Source organism: Cervus canadensis, chromosome 15 (genome assembly GCF_019320065.1).
Source record: "Cervus canadensis isolate Bull #8, Minnesota chromosome 15, ASM1932006v1, whole genome shotgun sequence".
Classification (NCBI taxonomy): Eukaryota; Metazoa; Chordata; class Mammalia; order Artiodactyla; family Cervidae; genus Cervus; species Cervus canadensis.
Genome location: NC_057400.1, coordinates 41,123,718 through 41,145,697, shown reverse-complemented (window position 1 = coordinate 41,145,697; position 21,980 = coordinate 41,123,718). Strand labels below are relative to the sequence as shown.

The 21,980-nt window shown below is 39.4% G+C and overlaps 1 long non-coding RNA gene across 1 annotated transcript; it reads left to right on the top strand.

Moving 5' to 3' along the window:
• The first annotated feature begins 668 nt into the window (after positions 1-668).
• On the top strand, positions 669-21,664 carry LOC122453836. Its single transcript, XR_006273192.1, has 3 exons — positions 669-726; positions 17,180-17,280; positions 21,491-21,664. It is a non-coding gene; the product is annotated as an uncharacterized LOC122453836 (long non-coding RNA).
• The last annotated feature ends 316 nt before the right edge of the window (positions 21,665-21,980 follow it).

The following is a 21,980-nucleotide window of genomic DNA, read 5'->3' as shown; positions in this document are numbered from 1 at the left end:
ACAGTTGCAAGGTAATTTTTGTTGGCCCAACGTGGGGCTTTCAGCTTTCCCCTGATAGGTTTCCTTTTTTCTGGCTAGGCATATGTTGATTGGCTGGCTCCAGGAGGCCTGATAATTATGTTACCCCGGGAAACCAGGCCTACTCCTAATCTAGGCTGCCTGTCATGGTGTTAGCCATGACAGCCTCACAGCAATCAGAAGCCCTCTTTGGCTTTCTCCATAGCTCCACCCATTCAGGCACTTAGAGGGCTTCCTTACCTGGGGTCCTTCTCTGCTGTTCCATGCATCAGGCACATAGAGGAGCCCCTCGGCTAGGGTCCTACTCTGTAGAATATGCATCAGGTACTTAAATGTGCAGCCTGAATGGGATCCTACTCTGTAGTTTGGGGCATCAGTCACTTAAAGGAGCACCCTGGCTGGGGTTCTACTCTGTAACTCAGTGCGTCAGGCCAGCCTTTCTGTTGTTCAATTGCTGGTGCTGGCATGCAGGAAGAGAGAGGCTATGGTGATGGCTCCATCACCTACGTGTGACTCAGCAGTAATGCCTTGCTTCCATGGCTGCCTGGCTTTCCTCCGCCAGCATTTCCCACCACAGTCTCCTCCCTCATTCCCTTCGATCCATCTCTCTGCGGTCAACAGCAGCCCTCACCCTGGGATTGCTCCACAATCTCTAAACTCCAGATGCCAGCCGCTGTGCCTTCTAGGGGACCTGCATCTCTGTCTGGGGTATGTATGACTGCAGCAAGGACTGTTTGATTCTCATTCCATTTAGGCTGCCACAGATCAGCTGTTTCACGCTCAGCCTTAAATGTTTCTCCTCTGACTCAGACAATTGCCCCAATGTGGGGATCGGATAACTGCTTCAGTTTCCTCTCCCACTGAGGGCAGGTCTAGTCCTACTAACACCCCTGTTTTTTCCCCTAGTTCCTTCATCCTACCAAGTTTTGCCTGGTTCTATATATTCTTTTCCTCTGGTCAGGCACTCCTGTCCACTTTCAGCAGGTGTTCTGCATGCACTTCTGTGTCTGAAAGTATATTCCTGATGTATCCGTGGGGAGAGATATACTCCACATCCACCTACTCCTCCACCATCTTGTTGTCTCTTACTTTCTTGCTTCTCTGTATGCCTCATATTTTTTTTAGCTGAAAACTGGACATTTCAAATATTATAGTATGGCAACTCTGAAAATCAGATTCTCTCTCTTCTCTGTGCTTTGTTGATACTGCTTCTTTGGGGCTGTTGTTTGCTTATTTAGTGACTTTTCTCAACTATTTTTATAAAGTCTGTATTCTTTGTCATGCATAGCTACTGAAATCTGTGTTTTATTAGCTTGGTATTCACTCAGTGCTTTGACAGACTTTCCTTAAATGCCTGGAGGCAAAGGAAAAAAAAAAAAAAAAAAGCTCAAAACTTTTCCAGTCTTTATTGATTGGTGATTGGTTCTGGTTTGGGATACGTCTTAAAGAATTAGACACATCATTTATAGCTCTGCCTTTCCCTGCTTGCTATGAGTTTGAAGGTGAGTCAGAGGTGAAAGCTTAGGGTCTTCTCAGGACTTTTTGAGCATTCATTCAGCTTTGGGAATGTGTGTGGTCTTTTCAGTTCCCAATATATGTGCATGCCTCAGTCATGTTCGACTCTTTGCAACTCTGTGAGATATAGAGGAGGATAGGGAATTTAGAAGCTCCAGTAGGAGTTTCTAAATTCCCTATCCTCCTCTGTATCTCCTTTCCTTGTCTCTTCCTTCCTCAGGCTTTTCAAGCTGTCTGTTGTTTGTCCTGATTGCTATCCCTTGCCTCAAGCTCCTGTGATCAATTCTTTTGCTTTTAAATGCTTTTGGCATATGCCATCTGGGGAAGTCACTCCAGCCCTGGGCATGCTCTGAGTAGAGCAAAACAAAGGCATGCTGTTGCACTGGTCCTTTCAGTTCAGTTGAGTTCAATTCAGTCGCTCAGTCATGTCCGATTCTGTGCGACCCCATGAATTGCAGCATGCCAGGCCTCCCTGTTCATCACCAACTCCTGGAGTTTACTCAAACCCATGCCCATCGAGTCGGTGATGCCATCCAGCCATCTCATCTCATCCTCTGTCGTCCCCTCCTCCTCCTGCCCCCAATCCCTCCCAGCATCAGGGTCTTTTCCAATGAGTCAACACTTCGCATGAGGTGGCCAAGGTACTGGAGTTTCAGCTTCAGCATCAGTCCTTCCAATGAACACCCAGGACTGATCTCCTTTAGGATGGACTGGTTGGATCTCCTTGCTGTGCAAGGGATTCTCAAGAGTCTTCTCCAACACCACAGTTCAAAAGCATTAATTTTTCAGTGCTCAGCTTTCTTCACACTCTAACTCTCATATCCCTACATGACCACTGGAAAAACCATAGCCTTGACTAGACGGACCTTTGTTGGCAAAGTAATGTCTCTGCTTTTTAATATGCTGTCTAGGTTGGTCATAACTTTTCTTCCAAGGAGTAAGCATCTTTTAATTTCATGGCTGCAATCACCATCTGCAGTGATTTTGGACCCCCCAAAAATAAAGTCTGACACTGTTTCCACTGTCTCCCCATCTATTTCCCATGAGGTGATGGGACCAGATGCCATGATCTTAGTTTTCTAAATGTTAAGCTTTAAGCCAACTTTTTCACTCTCCTCTTTCACTTTCATCAAGAGGCTTTTTAGTTCCTCTTCACTCTCTGCCATAAGGGTGGTGTCATCTGCATACCTGAGGTTTTGATATTTCTCCCAGCCATCTTGATTCCAGTTTGTGCTTCTTCCAGCCCAGCGTTTCTCATGATGTACTCTGCATATAAGTTAAATAAGCAGAGTGACAATATACAGCCTTGACGTATTCCTTTTCCTATATGGAACCAGTCTGTTAAGGAGCCACTAAAGATGTTGATACACACAACCACAATTCTTCCAGACTGATGTCTATATTGCTTCCTCTGCCAGTAGCAACGTATATCAGGAGTGCATGCTACCATCTTCATGGCTGTTGCTGCTCTGAGGAATGAGGGATGGTAGACAGGTGATACAAAATGACACAGTTGTTGTGACCATTTGACTAGACCCAATGTTTTGCAAAACTTGAGTCTGACAGTTTGTGCCAATGTCTTAGCTGCTTCTTTTTGCCTCATGTATTAAAATTTTGTTTCCATTTTGGACCCGCTTACACTGTTGGTGGGAATGCAAACTAGTACAGCCACTATGGAAAACAGTGTGGAGATTTCTTAAAAAACTGGAAATAGAACTGCCATATGACCCAGCAATCCCACTTCTGGGCATACACACTGAGGAAACCAGATCTGAAAGAGACACGTGCACCCCAATGTTCATCGCAGCACTGTTTATAATAGCCAGGACATGGAAGCAACCTAGATGCCCATCAGCAGATGAATGGATAAGGAAGCTGTGGTACATATATGGAATATTACTCAGCCGTTAAAAAGAATTCATTTGAATCAGTTCTAATGAGATGGATGAAACTGGAGCCCATTATACAGAGTGAAGTAAGCCAGAAAGATAAAGAACATTACAGCATACTAACACATAAAAATGGAATTTAGAAAGATGGTAATGATAACCCTATATGCAAAACAGAAAAAGAGACACAGAAGTACAGAACAGACTTTTGAACTCTGTGGGAGAAGGTGAGGGTGGGATGTTTCGAAAGAACAGCATGTATACTATCTATGGTGAAACAGATCACCAGCCCAGGTGGGATGCATGAGACAAGTGCTCGGGCCTGGTGCACTGGGAAGACCCAGAGGAATCGGGTGGAGAGGGAGGTGGGAGGGGGGATCGGGATGGGGAATACGTGTAACTCTATGGTTGATTTATATCACTGTATGACAAAACCCACTGAAATGTAGTGAAGTAATTAGCCTCCAACTAATAAAAAAATAAAATAAAATAAAATAAATAAAATTTTGTTTCCATTTTGGTAAAACGTATGTAAATAAAGCTTGCTATTTAAACCAGTGTTTAGTGTACAATTGGCAGTTAGTGTTTAGTGGCATTAATTACATTCACATTGTTGTGCAACCATCACTATCTATGAGTTGCTTTTATGATGGGTGAAGCTCTGGAATTTTCCACTCTGCCATTTTCAGGGATGGTATTTTCTACTTCAGGTTCATGAGGAGGGAAATAGTGTGGCATGAAATGTGTTAGAAAAGTTAGAGGGTTAGTGACTAAAGTTTTATTGATGATAAAAAGTATTTGTTAAAGTATAGGGTACACTAGATCTCTCAGTACTACTTTTTTTTCTACATCTAATGAATCTGTAATTATTTTAACGTAAAAAGTTAAATGGTAAAGAATCTGTCTACAATGCAGGAGACTCACGTTTGATCCAAAGATCCCCTGGAGAAGGCAATGACAACCCACTCCAGTATTCTTGCCTGGAAAATTCCATGGACAGAGGAGCCTGGTGGGGTATAGTCCACAGCATTACAAGAGTCAAACATGACTTAGCAACTAAACCACCACCACCATGTATGTTTTAATTCAGGTATTGAAGGGTAAAAGCTTAAATTCAAAATAGCAGATCAAACTAGAGGCAAAGAAATAGAAAGAGAAACAATATACATTGTTTCCAAGAAAACCCTGTATCATATTTGTCCTTGTGCAAATGAGGAGGTAGGATACAATCACACTGAGAAATGAACAAGTCTGAAAGAACATTTGGCTTGATTTGAAGGAAAAAAAGTTGAACTGGAATGGGTATTAAAACAAGCTGTCACAGGACCAGGTGTGGCATTATGTAAACAAAATATAATTGAACAACAATAACAAATTAGCAAGATCTAGGGAAGAAGAAACTAGACCTCAAAAGAAATATGTGCTAGAGGAAAGGGATCTAAATCTACTCTAGGTGTCATAGTATAAAAGCTTTTCCCTCTACCCTCTTATGTTCAGGAACTGAGCTCTTGCAAATTAAACTGACAAAAGACAGATTAACAAGAGAAAAGGCATGCACTATTTACTTAATGTTAATATTTTAATTTTTAAGTGTGCATGAGGGTCTCTCACAGAAAAGGAAGTGAAAACTCAAAGACAAATTTCGGTTTGAGAGCTTATATATATATACCATTTTAATAAAAAGTGATACATTGGTAGACAAATGATGAGATAAAGGAGAAGTGGACTTCTAGGAGTGATAAATTGTGGGAAAGTGAATACTTGGCATGTGGGGTGGGGGGTAGCTAATGGAAGATAAGGAATTTTTAATCAACTTTATGCAGATTCAAGTCAGTGTTGTTTCCAGTATGAGTTGCTTCCTCTTCCAGGTATTGAGGAGGAGGAGGGAATACCTCCACAAAGGGAAATTTATACCCTATCTTTAGGCATAAAGGGGAGAGAGTAGAGTTTTTTCTGTGTCTGCTATTTCCCAATTGCCTTCAGTTCAAAATAATCCTTACACCAAAGTAACACATTTTGTGGTGGAATCTTCTGACCCCCCTTCAGTATTTTAAAGAAAAGAGAATTTGATACAGAGAACTAGCAGACTGGTTCCAAATCAGGAAAGGAGTACATCAAGGCTGTATATTGTCACCCTGCTTATTTAACTTCTATGGAGAGTACATCATGCAAAATGCCAAGCTGGATGAAGCACAAGCTGGAATCAAGATTGCCCGGAGAAATATCAATAACCTCAGATACACATATGACACCACCCTTATGCAGAAAGTGAAGAACTAAAGAGCCTCTTGATGAAAATGAAAGTGGAGAATGAAAAAGTTGGCTTAAAATTCAACATTCAGAAAGCTAAGATCATGGCATCCGGTCCCATCACTTCATAGCAAATAGATGGGGAACCAATGGAAATAGTGAGAGACTTTATTTTCTTGGGTTCCAAAATCACTGCAGATGGTGACTGCAGCCATGAAATTAAAAGACACTTGCTCCTTGAAAGAAAAGTTATGATCAACCAAGACAGCATATTAAAAAGCAGAGACATTACTTTGCCAACAAAGGTCCATCTAGTCAAGGCTATGGTTTTTCCAGTAGTCATGTATGGGGTGTGAGATGGACTATAAAGACAGCTGAGCACCAAAGAATTGATGCTTTTGAACTGTGATGTTGGAGAAGACTCTTGAGAGTCCCTTGGACTGCAAGGAGATCAAACCAGTCAATCCTGAAGGAAATCAGAACTGAATATTCATTGGAAGGACTGACGCTAAAGCTGTAACTCCAATACTTCGGCCACCTGATGTGAAGAACTGACTCATTGGAAAAGACCCTGAAGCTGGGAAAGATAGAAGTCAGGAGGAGAAGGGGATGACATAAGATGAGATGGTTGGATGGCATCACTGACTCAATGGACATGAGTCTGAACAAGCTCTGGGAGTTAGTGATGGACAGGGAAGCCTGGGTGCTGCAGTCCATGGGGTTGCAAAGAGCGACTGAACTGAACTGACCTGAACTGAATATAGAGAACTGTGCATGTTTAGTCTCTAAGTCATGTCCTACTTTTTGTGACCCCATGGACTGTATTCCACCAGGCTCCTCTGTCCATGGGATTTCACAGGCAAGAATACTGGAGTGGAGTGCCATTTCCTTCTCCAAAAGATCTTCCTGACCCAAGGATTAAACCCAAGTCTCCTGCATTGGCAAGCAGATTCTTTACCACTGAGCCAGGGAATGCAGAGAACTAGATGCTCACAAAACCATTAGAGGAACAAAAGAGTAGGCTCTAGAGGTAGATAAGCAATTACTTCCACAGATAGGACCCTTGCAAATTGCTGGATTCACAATAAAAAAAATATAAAATAGGGGTTAAGAAAGCCAGGCATGGGAAGACACAAAAACTGCTTCCACAAATGTTTCTCGACAACTTCCAACGAAATATAGTGATTAGGCCTGGAACACCAAGTGTGACATTTCCCACTCTTATACCTCCTCCTGCCCCCTGAAGCTGGAGAATGGACACTGACATTTCCTTGACATTGTTTCCCACCAGCCAACAAAAAGCACTGAAGGTATTTCTGTTTCATTTCTATCTTTTAAATATCATGCAAGTGCATCTAGGGGTGGAACCTTATTCACATCGAGGACTCTAGCTGTGAGACCGAGGAATGTACTTTTCAGCTTTGCAGCCTCTGAAGCACAGAAACACACATAGGAAGGAAGTGGGAAGAATGTGAAGAGCTAATTGAGTACATTCAGTGTTGGTAGTTGAGATATTCCCTCTATTTTTATCTGTTCTGTTGATTGGCAGTTCTATTACATCAAAATCAGAATGAGAAAAAAAAGACAACTTAGAGGTTATTTTGTTCTAAAGTATAATTTTGCAGATGAGGAAATGGAGACCCAGAACATTTAAATGACCTGCTCCAGGTCCTGCAGCTGATTATTGGTAAATCTTATTTCCTGATCGAGGCTCCTTTCCAGACATGTAATTTCCTTATGTATACCTTTGTTTGTCCCAAATAGAATTTAAAATGGCTTACCGATATTAAAAACATTGGTAGAATGAAATTCTTAAAAATAAATATTAAGTAGGAGACACACATGGAGGAGGGCATGGCAACCCACTCCAGCATTCTTGCCTGGAGAATCCCCACGGACAGAGGAGCCTGGCGGGCTATCGTCCATGGGGTTGCACAGAATCGGATATGACCGAGTGATGAAGCACAGTACAGCACAGAAGACACATGGGAAGTGAGGGAGATCACGCCAAGGAGCTGGGACTATGGCAGGTAGGAGTAGGTAATTTAGAGCTCTGAAGAGCCCGCAAAGACTCAGTTTGTGATTGGATCTAATTTTGAGGTATTTGATGAAAAAATTTGACCTTAAGTTTGGTATGTTTAAAAAAGTTCCTTCAATGTAAATTGGTGCAGCGATGGAAAGCAATATAAAGTTTTCTTAAAAAAACTAAAAATATAGTCTAGCAATCCCACTCTTTGGCATATACTTGGAGAAAACTCTAATTTGAAAACATAAATGCACCCCAGTGTTCATAGTAACACTATTAACAATACAAGCCAAGACATGGAAGCAACCTGTGTCCACCAACAGATGAGCGGATAAAGAAGACGTGGTACACACACACACCACACTCAAGAATATTACTCAGCCATAATAAAAAATGAAATAATGCCATTTGCAGCCACATGGATGGACCTAGCTGTTGTCATATGACGTGAAGTAAGACAAAGAAAGACAAGTATCACATAATATCACACATATGAAATCTTAAATATGTTACAAATGAAGTTATTTACAAAACAGAAACAGATTCACAGACACAGAAAACAAACTTATGGCTCAGTTCAGTTCAGTCACTCAGTCGTGTCCAACTCTTTGTGACCCCATGGACTGCAGCACCCTAGGCTTCCCTGTCCATCACCAACTCCCAGAGCCTGCTCAAATTCATGTCCATCAAGTCCGTGATGCCATCCAACCACTTCATCCTCTGTCGTCCCCTTCTCCTCCTGCCTTCAATCTTGCCCATCATCAGGGTTTTTTCCAGTGAGCTAATTCTTAACAGGTGGCCAGAGTATTGGAGCTTCAACTTCAGCATCAGTCCTTCCAATGAATATTCAGTACTGATTTCCTTTAGGCTGGACTTGTTTGATCTCCTTGCAGTCCAAGGGACTCTCAAGAGTCTTCTCCAACACCACAGTTTAAAAGCATCAATTCAGGTGGTGGGGGAGAGATAAACAGGATTGGCAGATGCAAGCTTACTATGTATAAAATAGATAAGCAATAACACTGTATAGCGTAGGGAACTATATTCAATATATTATAATAAACCATAATGGAAAATAATATGAAAAAGAATATATCTATTCAGTTATATATATGTAAATATATATATACACACATATATATTTTTGTATACCAAAATTAACACATTATAAATTAACTATACTTCAATTAAAAAACATTAAAAAGAGTTTCTTTATATTTTACCACACACACAAAGTTCTTTAGGCAAGATGCCTTAAAAAGAACTGTGAGTTTTTAAAAGCTATTTCTTCAAAACACAGGAAGCTCAAAAGGCTGAAGGGACCCCCGTGGGAAGTTTAGTTGGTCCAGACAGCACTGATCTGCTTTGCCAAAGGGGTAGGTAACTCAACCCCTAAAAGGATGGAGTAAAGATGTATCTCAGGTTAAGGTAGGTCAGCATTTCATGGCTGGGACTATATGCACATGTCAGAACTGTCAGCCAGTGGATGCAGGGATAATTTAGGGAGCCAGTGGACATGCTATGCAGCAGTTTGATTTTGTGATTAATTTAGAGAGTGGTAAATAAAATTGCCTGTCAAGAGCCAAATAGCAAAAGCAGAATGAACACCAAGTATAAGTTATTAGCTTTGTGTTTCTGTAAAATGTATTTTGGAAATTATTAAATTTTTTTCCCCTTCTTACCATCTAACTTCCTTTCTCTATAGTAATAAAAAAAAAAAAAAAATCCAGATCCCAATTTGATGTTCTCTCTAACCTGTTCGTCTAATTGCAATTAAACCCTGGGAGAGTAATCTTTTCAAATGCCAGAAAATAAGTTAGTGCCCAAGGGAATGGCAAAGCTGGAAATGTGATGTGAGTAATCACCAGACCAGCTTTTTCTGCTCCAGTACAAAAGAAGGGCTGGGAAGAGGGGATCACCCACGATTCCCAAACAGGAAGGCCTGGTGTTCATTTCCCTAAGAATATAATTGTCTTGCATTCTTGGATCATCTGACAAACTGCTACCCACTGTATTGATCTACCGCCACACAGAAAAAGTAATAATTTAATAACCAGCTCTGTTGAGAGAGCAGGGAAAAGTAGTGTTAGCTTAAGGAACCACATAAGACTCGAAAAAGGGAATTAAGTTTTTGAAAGGAAAATATAACGCATTTGGGAGGATCTTTAGGGGGCACCAAGAGAAGACCATAAAATTATTAATGGAGAGAAACTTACATCTGATTAATCCTAAGCCAGTCCTATTTGGCATAGGTTATTGTTGCAGACAGGAAGCTCAGAGTTCAGGGCAATACTGGAGCAGTGGTCCATGAACCAGACAAGACAATTAGATGTGGGTGCCTGGGTGGAAATGTTGCATTCATGTAAGACCTGACGGCATAAAGAAAGAAGTAGCTTTGGTATCAGAGACACCTGAATATGAATCCCAGTGGTGACTTACTAGCTGAGTTTGCTTGGGCAAATTACTTAAACTCCTGACCCTCAGTTTTCTCATTTGTGAAACTGGAATAACAGTATTTTTTCCTACAATGTTTGTAAGGGGATAAGATATAATGTCTCAAAAGTGGTTGGTAAATAGTTAATAAATAGTAGTTGATAAATAGTAGCTATTATCATTAACTACAAAACTTTTGGAGTCATGGAAGATAAATAAGGAAGGAAAAATATCAGGAAGCTGGTTAAGAAAAATTTTAGGAGATGGAATAGTTTGTAAATAACAGAGAAGCCAACAAGTTAAGAAAAGCACATGATAAGTAGTTACAGTCACTGGAGGGAAGTAAAGGATTTATTTGAGGAAAATGGTGTCCAATTTATCAGTAGAATGCTATTTGACATTTGTGGGAAATGAGAGAAAAGTCAGGTCAAAAAATAAAAATGCGGAAACCATTAACTAGATAAAATGGAATGCTTGGTGGTATGTGAGGGAGGGTCGGTGTGAAATAAGTGGTCTTGATATAATTGGAGAAAGATGGGTAACAAATGATACATCTAGGCTAGAGTTCAAGGAGTTGTATCATTCTTTGTGAGGGAAAATACCATTAAAAATGACGTCAGAATTTTTTCTAAGCCAGTATCCCTCTAAAATCTCTGCCAGCATAAATTCCATAATTATTTAAAAAAATTTAAAGCAATATAAATAGAAAAAAGTGCTTGACCAGAGTATTGAAAATCAGTTTCCCAATGAAACTGAGGAAGCTGGAAAGGTAGGTCAGGTAAGAAATTAAAAACTTCAATTATCTACCCGTCAGTTGTCAGGCTATCTAATTCAGACTGAAATGCAGAGATGAGATTTTAGGATGAGACAAATGACTAATTCTAACAAAGTAAAATAACCCTGCATAACATGGAGTGTTTGCGTAATGAGCATGAACTGGTTTAGTCAGGTGGTTATGAGTGATTTTTCATGAAATAATAGCAGGATCAATTCAATATTTTAGCAAGTAGATTAAAGTAAAAATCACCCTTTTAGAAAAAAAAATTTAAGCACTAGTCAGAAAACTTGGCTGTAACAGATTTTAAAGTAACATTAAAAGAAAAAACCCTAAAGGCTGACTAAAAGCATTATTATGAATTTATGAAAATTATTTGTCAAGGATAAAATGTCAAGGTATGAACTAGGATGAACAAGGATGAACTAAATGAATTAAATGAATAAATAATTCTAGAAGCACATGGCAAACTTTTCTGAAATTAATAATAACATGATTGTTTTCAGATACATCAAATCAGCAAGCTACAAGGCTAAGAAAAAGTAATGTGCATAGTTGGAAAATAAATGATGTAATCCAGTTAATTCATTTATTCTTTCCTTTTTCTTGACTAGAAATATAAACAGCACCTAAAAAGGAAAAAAAAGTTCAGAAAATGCAGATCTTATCTCTTTTGCTTTTTATTACATGAAAAAAATTAGAAACACTGCAAATTTTTACTTAAGCCCAAAAGTTTCAAAACAGTTTTTTTGGTAAAATATCAAAGGAAGATGGTATGGAAAGATTTTGAGGCTACATCCTGCTTCCAAGCTAACTTTGGAAGCAGTTGTGAGCTACTAAGAAAAGTCAGGATGAAGCAACTCATTGGGAGTGACTGATTCCCACCTAAGATCTTTGAATGGACTTTAGGTATATTCAATATATATTCCCAACTGTTCATTGAGCCACAGTGCCAATGGCTGCGGGTTTGCCACGTGATTCTAAGTGCTCTGGGCCATGGTTGATCTCCCTGGCAAGCCTGCGAAATCTGTCAAGAAAGGCAGGAAGAACCATATCCTTCTTGGGGAGAAAGGCAAGGATGTTAATGTAAAGATGTAATGTTAATGTAAAGTTACATCTGGGATGTAACTGCGAGTTGTTTCTTGAAATAGTTTTATTGGACTTTTTCAGTCATGAAAGTAATATACTCTCATTGAAAAAACCTGAAAAAAAACAGAAAAATATAAAGAAGAAAAGAAAAATCGATTATCATCCCACTATGCAGCAATAACCACAGTAAAATCTTAAGGTATATTCTTATAGATTTTCCCCCATATATATGTTTTCTGTCTTTCAGTACATTTTGTATAAAAATGAGACAATATAATTTTGTAGTCTGCATTTTTCACTTAGAAATGTACGAAATGCAAATTAATCCATGTCAGTAAAAGTAGATACAATATCAGTTTTTAGTGTTTGGACATTATGTAGTTTAATTTATCTTTTTGATAATTGGATTATGTTTGGTCACATAATTCAAATAAATATTTGATTTACTTTTAAAAATCAGTTCAATATTTTGCTCTCAGTAGGCTCTTTATATATATTAATCTGTTTAGATTTAAGAATCATACTCTCAGACTACAATATTATGTTCTGTGCAGCATCTAGCACACCTGAGATGATAGAATATTTTTTTCAGTTTTACTGAGAAACACACATCACTGTATAAGTTTAAGGCATGCAGCATAATTTGATTTACATATATTGAGAAGTGATTACCATAATATGTTCAGTTAACATCCACTTTCTCATATATCAATAGATATAATGAAAAGAAAGAAGAAAAAAGGACAAACATTTTCTCCTTGTGATGAGAACTCTTAGGATTTACTTAGGATAAACCATATAGCAGTGTTAGCTGTAGTCATCCTCATATATTATACACGTAGTACTTACTTATTTATAATTGGAAGTCTGTACCTTTTGACTACCTTTCTTTAATTCCTCTTGCCCCTCCCCTCCACAGGTCTGTTAACCACAAGCCTGATCTCTTTTTTCATGTGATTTTTTTTTTTTTTAGATTACACATATAAAAGATTATACACTATTTGTCTTTGACTTATTTCACTTAGCGTAGTACCTTCAGTTCAGTTCAGTCGCTCAGCTGTGTCTGACTCTGTGACCCCATGGACTGCAGCACGCCAGGCCTTCCTGTCCTTCAAGGTCCATCCATTTTATTGAAAATGGCAGGATGTTCTCAGTTTTTAAATGACTGACTAATATCCCATTGCATATATACAATGAACAGAGGAGCCTGGCGGGCTACAGTCCATGGGGTCACAAAGAGTCAGACACGACTTAGTGACTGAGCACACATGTGCATATTCAATACCCCACCTTTATCCATTCTTCCATCAATGGACACTTGTTTTCCTGTCTTGGCTATTGTAAATAATGCTGCTATGAACATGAGGGGTACAAATGGTGAGTGTTTCTGTTTCCTCTGAATATATTCCCAGAAGTGGAACTGCTGGGTCATAAGGTAGTTCTAGTTTTGATTTTTTGAAGAACCTCCATATTGTCTTCCACAGTGGCTGTCCCAATTCACAATCCCACCAACAGTGAATTATAGAGTGTTTATCTCTATTCACTGGAACTGATTTTAGAACTTTGGCATTCAATATTATAGCATTAAAACAATGGTAAGCAGAATATCCTTGCTTGATTACTTCTTGCGGTGAATTCCTAGAAGTTGAATTTCCATCCCGGAGACAATGGACATTTTTAAGGCTTTTGATGCAGACTGCTAAACAGATCTCTTGAAAGGTGAATCAGTTTACCTCCATGCCCTATCTCCCCACACTTTTCTCAATGTAGTATAACATTGTTCTATTAACCTTCACAAAGCTAATAGGTTAAAAAAGGCATTGTACCCTAATTTGCAGTTCTTAAATTACTAATAAAGTTGAATATCTTCTTATAGCTATATGCCTGTCTGTCTTTCCCCCTCCCTCAAGGAATTGTTTGACATAAATTATCTGAAAAATATTGAATATAGTTCCCTGTGCTACATAGTAAATCCTTATTGCTTATTTATTTTATGTGTAGACTTTTCTATCTGTTAATCTCATACTTCTGATATGTCCTTCCCCACCTCCCTCTCCCGTTTGGTCCTGACTGTGAGTCCGTTTCTGTTTTGCACACAGATTCTTTTGTATCATTTTTTAGATTCTACATGTAAATGATATCATATAGTATTTGTCCGAGTTACTTCACTGAATATAATTCTCTTTAGGTCCATCCACATCGCTGCAAATGGCAATATTTTATTCCGTTTTATGGCCAAGTAATATTTCATTGTATATGCACACACACATTACACCTTCTTAAACCAATCTGCTGATAGGCACTTGGGTTGTTTGCATGTCTTGGCTATTGCAAATAGTGCTGCTATAAACACTGTGGGGCATGTATTATTTTGAATTAGAGTTTTTGTTTCTTTTCAGATATATACCCGGGAGAAGGATTGCTGGATCATATGGTAGCTTTATTTTTTGTATTTTAAGGAACCTCTATATTTTCTATAGTGGCTGCACACTTTTGCTAAAAGTTTAGAAAGAAAAAAATCCATTTCCCCCCCAGATTTGTTAAAAATTAATATAGCACACAGTGAAACTGACTTTTTTTGGCTGCGTATTTCAATTTTAACACATGGGTAGATCTGTGTAACCACCACCATGATCAAGGTGGGGAACAGTTACATTTCCCATAAACTCCCTTTTGTTATTCCTTTGAACTCACCTCTCTTTCCACCTCTCATCCTTGGCCACCACTGATCTGTTTTCTATCACTTTAGTTTTGTTTTTTTTTGAGAGTATCATATGAACGCAATCATGTGACGGTAGGAAAATTTTGAGACTGGTTTTTTTCACTCTGCATAATGCTTTTGAGATTCATCCAAGTTGTGTGTTTGGTCCTTTATATTTTTGAGTAATATTCCATTGTATGGATGTACCACTGTTTATTTTTCTACTCACTTACTAAAAGATGTTTGAATTGTTTCTATTTTTTGGTGTTTATGAGTAGAATTGCTAGAAACACTTTCGTACTGGTTTTTGTGCAAGTATAAGTATTTCTCTAGGGTAAGTATGTAAAATTGGGATTGCTGAGTCATGTGGAAAGTTTATGTTTAACTTCATAAGAAACTGCTGAAAATGTTTTCCAGAGTGTCTGCTTTATTTTTATATTTCTCCTAACAATATATATGATCCAGTTCCTTCACATCCTTATCAGCACTTGATATTGCCAGTGTTTTTTATTCTAGCCATTGTAATAGGTATATGATGGTATCTCATCATAGGTATAATTTGAATTTCCTTTAATGACTAATAATGTTGAACATCTTTTCATTTGCTTTCTGCCATCCATATCTCCTCTCTGGTTAAGTATATGTTCAAGCCTTTTTCCCACTTAAAAACTGAGTTGTTTTCTTACTTTTGAGAATCCTTCATATAATCTGGATACAAGTACATTGTCAGATATGTGATTTGTGAGTATTTTCTCCCAGTTTGTAGATTATCTTTTCATTCTCTTAACAGTGTCTTTCACAGAGCAAAAGTTTTAAAATACAGGGAAGTCTCAGGCTTGGTCTTGAATACTTATGTGGAAACTGGTTGATACTCAATTTCCCAGTCTCCCCCTCATCTCATCCCTATATATTTGATCTCCATACCCAATTGCCAGTACTTTGCTCTCACATCACTTGCTCAAAAGTTAATTCAAAGTGTTTATTATGTATTATAAATAAATACTTGAGTTGCTTTGAAGATTGATTCAGCATTTGGCATGTTTATTATGCACTTTTATCCATACACATTTCTGAGTCATTCTACCTTGAAGGTAGACACGTGGTCTTTTTCACCTTGTTCCGAGCCACACCTAATGGATCAGAAGACCAGAGTATCATCACTGGAAGGAGTTTAGAGCCCTGACTGTAAACATGTGGTCTGTGGATCAGCAGCGTCAGCTTTACCTGGGAGCCTGTAAGAAATTCTGACTTTCAGGCCCTCCCTCGGACCTACCAGTTAGAATCTATATTTTAATGAGATCCCCAGGTGTACATTAGCATTTTCAAGTACAGCTGTACAGCTCATCTGGTTCTCACTCATTTTCCAAACAAGAAACTGAGGACCGGAGAGACCAAGGCTGGCTCAAAGGCCAGCAGCAGCCGGTGCTCGAGCCAGGATGAGAACCTGGCCCCCTGAGTCCAAAGCCAGTGTGTTCTGTACTGCTCCATCTGCCTCTGTCGTTTTGGATGACGACGTTGGTCTAAGCTTCTCCCATCTCATCCTCAGCCGTGCATGGAGCATCAGCATTTGTCTTGATGTGGTCTTTCTCCAAAAAGACTCCCTTCATTTCTTATTCCCAATATCCCCTAGGGATATCCAACTTTCAAATTGCAGACTTTCAAATTTTCCTAATGAAATGAACTGAACACTCTTTGGGGGAATAAAGTGATTTCTCCCCTTGCATTTGTTTACTTCTTTGTAAGCTCCTGAGATGGCTAACATGGTAGTTGTTAATCACACCATCTGTTCAAACAGCATTTTTGAAATCATTTGATTCATACTTTTCTTTTTAAGGAACTTTTTTTTTTCAGAACAATATGTTTGTGTCTGTGTTACTCCCATCATTTGGCAATGCAGTATGAGCTATTTAAACTTTCCTATTTATTGTAAATGGCTTTTCAATCAGCAAATATTTTTAAAATGTGCATACACCACAAAAAAGCTGTGTCTACTGACTTTTCAAACATTGGAAAGAGTAGGAAAATCTGTTCCAGTCTATCTGCTGTCAAATTTTTAACCATCTGATTATATTTAAATCAAGTGTTTAGGAGGATGATTTATCTAACTGACCCTGAGAGATTTTCCCAACTGGCCCTGAAGATGGCAGTGCCGTGCAATTTAGTACAACCCTTCACTCCCCCACCCCTCAAAAGGAATTTCTGGAATGAAACAGACTAGGGGAGGATTCACTAAATCTGAACCTCCTAACACTCAGCATAAACCTCTTCTGAACTCTGGGACAATTTGATTTGTCTTTTGGTCCTTTTGTTTTTGTTTAAAGCTGTACCCCATGCGTTTCCTGTTTCCAGCCGGGATCAGAAATGAAAATAGTTTAAAGGTTATTCCCATATCATGGGTAACCAGGAAGTGCCTATGTAGTTTACTGAAAAGCTGGTTTTCACAAGACCACTTAGCCTTTTTTTTTTTTCCCTTAATCCTAACAAAGGTTCAACTCAAGATAAGTGGGAGCTGAGAATACAGGGAGGTTTTGAATTCCTGCTGGAACCACAACTCTGGGAGCTTGCTTCTCAACAACAGAAGCCTCAGGTCTGACAGTCTTTAAATTTCATTGGCAGGGTCTGGAAAATGGGTTTGGAGGGGACACATACTTAAGGTCCGGGCAGTATACATTTCTGGGTCCTGTCATTGTTAAGGTGTGGGCATGAAAATAGAGAGGGATGGAAGTATATTCAAACTTACTTTTGAGACTTTCGAAATTTGGTGACATTTCAACTAGCCAGAAAACATTTGTTGAAGACTTGAAAGTGAAAGTGAAGTTGCTCAGTCGTGTCCGACTCTGCGACCCCATGGACTGTAGCCTACCATGCTCCTCCGTCCTTGGGATTTTCCAGGCAAGAGTACTTAATTATGTGAAAAAAGTGAAAGTGTTAGTCGCTCAGTCGTGTCTGACTCTTTGCAACCCCATGAACTGCAGCTCTTCAGGGTCTCTGTCCATAGAATTCTCCAGGCAAGAATACTAGAGTGGGTTGCTATTACCTTCTCCAGGGGATCTTCCTGACTCAGGATCAAACCCGGGGTCTCCTGCATTGCAGGCAGATTGTCTACCATCTGAGCCACACAAAAGCATTATACTAAGTACTATTTAAAAAAAACGGTGGTGTGTGTGCTCAGTCATGTCCAACTCTTTGCTACCCTATGGACTGTAGCCCACCAGGCTCTTCTGTCCATGGAATTTTCCAGGCAAGAAAACTGGAATGAATTGCCATTTCCTTCTCCGGGGGATCTTCCCTTACCTAGGGATCAAGCTGGTGTCTCCCACATCTCTTGAATTAGCAGGCAGATTCTTTACCACTGAGCCACCTGGAAAGCATTATAAAGAATAGCCAGGAATATTTATGTGCCGTGAGCCAGTCCCTTGCCAAATGCTTTAGCAATTTTTCATTTAGTCTTCACCAGAATTGTATGAGGCAGGTACTATATCCTTTTTTTTTTTTTTTTCTTTTACATAAGGAAAATGAGGGACAGAGAGGTAAGGAAATGTGGCTCAGTTGATGCAATTTGTAAGCATAATTGCTAAAATTCAAGGTCAAGTTTCTTAATCCCAGAAACTGTGCTATCAGTTGTTACTATGTATTGTGATTCATAGATGATGACATAGCATAGATATCAGGCTTTCAAGTTAGAATCAGACATATTTGGTACTCATTTAAGAATATCAGAGAAAGGGAGACTTAAATCCCATTAGTATATTCCTTCCGCTAAACTCAACATAGTTGTAAAGAAACCAGGCCCTCAGGGAACATTTATGTCATTTGGATGGGGGGAGTACCCCGTGGAAATCCTTCCCCAAGGTTAGACATCACACCTAAATGACGCAAGATGTCTTTTCCTGGTGTGATCTAGTCAAAGAATCTCCAGGGCAAAGAATTGTTAGTGAAACTAGGGAGACCAAGGGCACTCAGTTGGGACTGTATTTTTTGATACCCAGGGATAAAACACACTATCATTTCAAACTGTTTTTTTCCCAGTATTCTTTTACCATCATGCAAGCCCTCAGAGGACATCTCAAGCTGGTTCTGTTTAACCTCCTCCCAGTTCAAATGTGAGGACCTACCTTCTCTTTTGTTTTTGTCATTAAAATCTAGATGCAAAGCATCCCATTTCCCTTCTCTTTGTTATGAATGTCTTACAAGGTTGCCTAGGGCAGGTATTCTCAAAGTGTCAGCCCCAAACATGCAGCATTAGCATGCCTACCTTGAGAGCTCGTCAGAAATGCACCCTCTCAGGCCCTGCCCCAGACCGAATGCATCAGAAACTCTGGGTGGAACCTGACCATTTGTATAAAACAAGCCTTCCAAGTGACTCTGATGCACTTGAATGTTCGAAAACCACTAGACTATGTAGACATTTACATGAAATTTGGGAAAAAGAGATGAGTTCAAGGGAGTCAATGGCCAAAGTGCTGAATGCTGTGGAAGAGAAGCCTCCCTAGTTGCCAGGACTCACTAGGGACAGGGAGCACAGTCCTTAGGCTGGGGTGGCTGTTGAATTTGGCCAGCTCTTGTTCTTCAGGTCTCATTGGGTCCAAGGCCTTCTTCCAGGACCTTTTTCTCACATCACTTCCCTCCCATCTGTTACCCCACCCTTTCTCCAAACTTGGGGAATTCTTTCTTAGCTTTGAGAGAGGATGGAGAGATGGGAGGTAAAGGTATGGATGAGGACAACTTCCCAAGAGTCATCCTATTTTCTTCCAAATGTTTCATCTAGGATTTTAAAAGTCAAAAAAGAGAAGAAGGCTCCTTTTTCCCCTACTTTTCTGTGATCGTATTCCCTTTCTCAAGCAATGAGCTTAGAACAGCTGGGATGGAAGGCAAAGAGAGGTATAAGTAGGAAGAGAAATATATTGGTAAGTGTCTCAAAATTACAGCCAGCAACACAGTGTAATGCAAACTTCTAGGTTATTCATATTTCTTCCTTAAATTGCCTTGAGCAGAGATCTGATCACATAGCAATGAGAGATACCTCTGGGTTGCTGAAAGTTATTTGAGAAGTTCCACCTATGTCCTTAGTAGGACAATGTCTCATCCAGCAAGAATCAAGTGTAACTTAAATTTCTTCTTAGATGTTTATTTTTATGAGTAAAACTCAGCTCTACTTGGGCATTCTTCCCCTAGAATATAAACTTCCTGGAGAACATGCCTTAGTTTACCAGACCCTTGCCAGGAACATCTTACCTTTCTTTCCATCTCTCCTCTCTCTATTCCCCCTAAAGGGTCTTAAGTCTAAATTATTAATACTTTCGATTATTCACTGATCAGTCCAGCCAATATGAATCCCCCCCCTTTCTTACCACCCCAGTACTTACACATTTAATAATTTGTTCACTTTCAGTTTAGAAATCTTTCACAATAAATCAGATTGCTTCATGTGTAGACGTTTTTTGTCTCCTCTAAAACGTTAAAATCTTAGAGGAAATGGGAACCATTTTAGTTTGTGAAGAAATTACTTCCTCTATATTACTTTCCTAGAAGTAAATGTTAGGTTCTTATTTTATATTAATATGTTGTTATTTTATGGGAAAGACATATATTTGGGAGGTCACATCCATATCTGGGATCCAACTGCAGCTGAAAAATAAGGTTTAGTCTAATATCTGTCACTTGGGGAAGGAACCTATATATTAGATCAGCACTGATGGTGTAGCAGAGAGGAGTGCAGTATTGCTTTGGTCTTGACTTTGAAGGAGGGGTTGGAATGTGTTTGTGTTGTGAACATGAAGTGTGTTAAAGATAGTACCTGCCACATAGAGGTCTATTCTTAACGGTTGTTTTCGAAAGATGCTCAGAGATGCTCTAGGGATCCACAGAAGAGCCTCCTGGATCTCCTTGGGGGTGTAGATCAGTAGTGAGTAAGAGCCTGGAGGAGTGTTTCTCCCCTGCGCTTAACAGAGCAGCGCTGGGGTTTTCTGTTTTGTCTGTTAGGTCTTTGGGTAAGATTCTGTTTGAGGTACAGGTTTTCCTGCTGAAAAAAATGTTTGAGGAGATAACCAATTTCCCTTGTAGCTAGATTATCTTGAATATTGCATTCTCAGTTTTTCTTTCATTTGTTAATTCTTGGAATTTTGGAAACGTTTGTTGGAAGTCTCTCAGCTGGGTATGGGAATAGTTTTTGCTCACAATGAGATCACTCCCAGAGATGACCATGAAGGTGATGTAGAAAAGCAGAGGGCAAGGCTTTCACTGTGAACGTAAAACCTGGGAGGGAGCCAGAAATAAGGTCACAAATCTCCTCTCCACTCTTCTCTGCACCCTCATTTCTTATTCCAGTGCTATGGAGTTTATTATGAAGATGCTTTGTTTATTTTTAAAAGTATGTTCTCTTCTCCAAATATCTAGTACAGTACTGGGCACTCAATAGGTGCTCAATAAATACTCCTTGAATGGAATTAAATGAAGAATGCTGATGCTGTTAAGGGCTTCCCAGGTTGTGCTAGGGGTAAAGAACCTACCCACCAATTCAGGAGACATAAGAGACTCAGGTTCAACCCCTGGGTCAGGAAGATCCCCTGGAGGAGGGGATGGCAATCCATGCCGGTATTCTGGAGTGGAGAATTTCATGGACAGAGGAGTCTGGTGGGCTACCGTCCAAGGGGTCTGAAAGAGCTGGGCATGACTGAAGCGATTTAGCGTGCTTGCAGGCACGGTGCTGCTAAAGTAAAGAGAAGCTGAAAGTCAAGAGGAGAATACAAAAAAAAAAAAAGAAAGATCACTGAAGATGAACTTGTCTCTCTTTACAGATGGTTTCAAGGAAAATACCAAGGTCAGAAATGAAAAGGTACCTTCCATTCCAGCTGGATATGGCATTTGGCTTATCTTATTAAGGGTGATATTTTCAAGGATCACGACACAAAACTGACAAAACAATGCCAAACTGGGTCCCAGGATTTTGATTTTTGGCATATTTGCAGGGAGTCAATGGGTGTATGCGATTTCATTTCAGATTCTACCTCTCAGACTGCTTCAGAAAATAGCCTTTAGGCTGTAATTTTATTTTATTTTTTTAATGCTTTAGGAAAATCTCTTCTGGCTTTGCTCAATAAAGAAATAAAAAATGGAAAGGCATTCTGCAGCAGTTGCAGCGGCGGTGGTGGCAGCCACCACTGCCCCAGCTGCCGCCATGCTTCATAAAACTATCCCAAATGGGATGAGCACATTTAGCAGAATGATCAATCCGCTGCTGCCATATCACTTCTATTTTTAATCTTGGCAGAGTTACAAATTTCAAGG